Source organism: Piliocolobus tephrosceles, chromosome 5 (assembly GCF_002776525.5).
Source record: "Piliocolobus tephrosceles isolate RC106 chromosome 5, ASM277652v3, whole genome shotgun sequence".
Taxonomy (NCBI): domain Eukaryota; kingdom Metazoa; phylum Chordata; class Mammalia; order Primates; family Cercopithecidae; genus Piliocolobus; species Piliocolobus tephrosceles.
This window is the reverse complement of record NC_045438.1, coordinates 60,621,740-60,625,766: the sequence shown is the minus strand read 5'-3', so window position 1 is coordinate 60,625,766 and position 4,027 is coordinate 60,621,740. Positions and strand designations below refer to the sequence as shown.

At 43.2% G+C, this 4,027-nt stretch overlaps 1 pseudogene across 1 annotated transcript; it reads left to right on the top strand.

Annotated features, from left to right (window-relative positions):
* Nucleotides 1–3,181: 3,181 nt before the first annotated feature.
* On the top strand, nucleotides 3,182–3,764 carry LOC111538473 (annotated as a pseudogene). The gene has a single exon (XR_002730367.2). The product of XR_002730367.2 is annotated as a CDGSH iron-sulfur domain-containing protein 1 pseudogene (transcript).
* Nucleotides 3,765–4,027: the final 263 nt, after the last annotated feature.

Here is a 4,027-nt window from a genome sequence, read left to right as displayed (position 1 = left end):
ACACTCTGGCAAAGACAGTTTAAAAATGTTAAATTTCTCATTCTGGGCTATTGGTACAGTGAGACTAGCAATTTGTAAAAGGATATTTATGTATTGTTTCTAAGGTGAAGGAGGATAAATGCAAGTAATTTTGTAGGAAATTCAAATTTTTGTATTAATTAGTGACACTTGCCCTGTTTGTTGTTTCTTTCATTCATTCAACAGTTAGACATTGAATGCCTTGCAATTTGCCAACATCCTAACTTCTCTAATCAGATTGTGCAGCTGGTTGGGCAAATGCAATATTAACCATTGCTGCCAGGAAAATCTCTCTAAACTCATATAATGTAATTAATCACCTTGGCCAACAGGTCATATTAGAAAGGTACCAACTGAGGGAGACTTCTCAGACCATCTCCTTCTCTTCTAGTTCATGCTTGAACAATTACCCAACTATGTGACAGGTTTTGTTTGTCTGTTTTCAAAAAAAAGTTGTGTTCTGGTTACTCCAAAACGTAGTGACTAAAAACAATAATTGTACACTATCTTTCTCAGTTTCCATGTGTCAGGAAGCTGGAAGTGGCCTGGTTGGGTACATCTGGCTTGGAGGTCCCTCATGAGTTGCATGGGCTTGGGCTGTCATCATCTGAAGGCTTGACTGGGGCTGGAGGATCCACTTCCCAGCTAATTCACTCCGGGCTGGCAAGTTAGTGCTGGCTGCAAGGTGGGGCCTCACTGCCTCTCCACAGAGCTGTTTGAATATCTTCAGAGCATGGTAGTTCGCTATCCCTGGAGCAAGTAATGCAGGAGTCCAAGGCAGAAGTGCAATGCCTTTTCAGACGACCCTCAGAAGTCACCCACTGTCACTACCACCATATTCTATTGGTGACACAGACCAGCCTTGATTCGCCATGGGAGTGGACTACACAAACGGCATGAAGACCTTTGGTGGATCATAGAGGACCAACATGGAGACTCACTGCCACAGGCTGACACCACAACAAGACCCCTGCTTTCTTGCATATTTTCCAGCTCACTGAACCAAATGACTTGTTTTCCTTTGACTCTCCTCTGGGCTCATTCACCTTTGTTCTAGCCGAGGCTTTGCTGCTAGGAAAGGTACATGTTTGCACAGCCCTCTCAGGCCTACTCCAGGTGGGTCATCATGATTGTAAGTTTCCTAAGGCCTCCCCACCCATGCTTCCTGTACAGCCTGTGGAACTGTGAGTCAATTAAACCTCTTTTCTTTATAAAGTACCCACTTTCAGGTATTTCTTTATAGCAGCGCAAAAATGGACTAATACAACTGCCCTCTGCAATAAGGCAATTCTGCTCCTCTAGGCCTTTTCTCTCTTATTTACACCCTGGCCTGTGGTGCCTCTCTGTCAGTGTGTCCCTGTTCTGTGTCCCTGAGAATATTTTAAAACTAAAGTTTAGCCAGGCATGTTGGCAGAAACCCACAGTCCCACGTACTCAAGAGGCAGAGGCAGGAGGATCACTTGTAACTAGGAGGTCAAGGCTGCAGTGAACAGTGACCGCACCACTGCACTTCAGCATGGATGACAGTGAGACCCCATCTCAATAAATAAATACATAAATGCATAAGACTAGATTATAACCTTATTTGATTTTACAGCATGTATCCTTCTGTGTTCATAAAATATGACATACATTGCAGCTCATAAATCCTACACAGTGGCCCATCCAGGACAGACTCCATTTGCAGCCTCATTTCATTTAATGGGACCCCCTGTGCAGCGTTTGCTGATGGAAACAATGCAGGTTTCCCTCTTTACTGCTCTGATAGATCACCCCTCCTCTGCACGCTCTCACATACTTCCCTTGGCCTGGAAGGCTCCCACTCATTTTTCCCTCACTTAATCAGTTTACTCCAACAATGTTTTACAACATTTATTCAAATCTTTTTTTTAACTTTTTTTTTTAGACAGAGTCTCACTCTGTCACCCAGGCTGGAATGCAGTGGCAAGATCTCGGCTGACTGCAACCTCCACCTCCCCAGTTCAAGCAATTCTCCTGCTTCAGCTCCCTAGTAGCTGGGATTACAGGCACACGCCACCATGCCCAGCTAATTTTTTGTATTTTTAGTAGAGACAGGGTTTCTCCATGTTGGCCAAGCTGGTCTTGAACTCCTGAGTTATTGCCTCCACTTCTTGAGAACCTGCGACTATGGGTTTGTGCCAACATATCTGGGTACACTCTAGTTTTAAAATATTCTCAGGGACACAGAACGCCTGACCTCAGGTGATCTGCCTGCCTCAGCCTCCCAAAGTGCTGGGACAACAGGCAGGAGCCACGGCGCCCGGCTGCATTTATTCAAATCTTATGCCACTTCACATAGCTTATAATCACATGTCCTTGCTCCTGACTTCACTGCAAACTCCCACACCTATTTGGTACCCACAGGAACCACTAAGAAAGCAGAGAACACAGCCGGGCGTGGTGGCTCAAGCCTGTAATCCTAGCACTTTGGGAGGCCGACACGGGCGGATCACGAGGTCAGAGATCGAGACCATCCTGGCTAACATGGTGAAACCCTGTCTCTACCAAAAATACAAAAAACTAGACAGGTGTGGTGGCAGGCACCTGTAGTCCCAGCTACTCGGGAGGCTGAGGCAGGAGAATGGTGTAAACCGGGGAGGCAGAGCTTGCAGTGAGCTGAGATCCAGCCACTGCACTCCAGCCTGCGTGACAGAGTAAGACTCCATCTCAAAAAAAAAAAAGAAAGAAAGCAGAGAACACACTGGACCTTAGCAAAGCATTTTCAAGTATCTTCAATGAATTTTTCAACAAACACTCATGGGATGCCTACTACGCATTGAGCACGGTGATAAATACTGAAGGCACATGAGGAAGAAACAGTGTCTGGAATTATTTTTTAGATGAATAATATTTTGGTATCAACAAAGTACAAGGCCCAATCATGTATTATTCACTTTAAAGTATGACTTATCTGCATGAATTAATAAATTTATTATCAAAAAGAAGTTGAAATATAGCAATGTGGTTGCTTTGTGAGATGGTTTGGCTCTGCGTCCCCACCCAAATCTCATGTCAAATTGTAATCCTCGGTATTGGAAGAGGGGCCTGGTGGGAGGTGGTTGAACCATGGGGGCGGATTTCCCCCTTGCTGTTCTCATGATAGAGTTCTCACAAGATCTGCTTGTTTGAAAGTGTGGAACCCGTTTGTGCTCAGTATCCTAGTGCACACGCCTTGCAAGCGACGGCGCCATGAGTCTGACTTCCAGTTCCAGCGTACGAGTTGAATGGATCGCAGCAGTTACCATTGCTGCTGGGACAGCTGCAATTGGTTATCTAGCTTACAAAAGATTTTATGTTAAAGATCATCGAAATAAAGCTATGATAAACCTTCACATCCAGAAAGACAACCCCAAGATAGTACATGCTTTTGACATGGAGGATTTGGGAGATAAAGCTGTGTACTGCCGTTGTTGGAGGTCCAAAAAGTTCCCATTCTGTGATGGGGCTCACACAAAATATAACGAAGAGACTGGAGACAATGTGGGCCCTCTGATCATCAAGAAAAAAGAAACTTAAATGGACACTTTTGATGCTGCAAACCAGCTTGTTGTGAAGTTACCTGACTGTTTAATTAGAATGACTACCACCTCTGTCTAATTCACCTTCGCTGGGTTCTAAATGTGGTGTATTGCAAACTGCAGCCTTCACATTCATGGCATTTGTCTTGATGAAACATCGTGGTGCACATTTGTTTAAACAAAAAAAAAAAAAAAAGGAAAAACCAACCTCGTGGCCTGTGGGTTATTTTGGTCTTGTAAGGATCCGTTTCTTTAAAATATTGACATATAGAGTTGTATCTTACATAGAATATAGTTGTATCTTGAAGTCAACATATTAAATTATTCTCAAAATTATGTATTTGCAGATTGTACTTGTAAGTTTCAAAGAAAAATTACCATCTTTTCATATTAACCTAGAAACTAAATATGATGTGATTCAGCTATATAAATTTCTTAATACAATCTAAAAAAAAAAAAAAAAGAAAGTG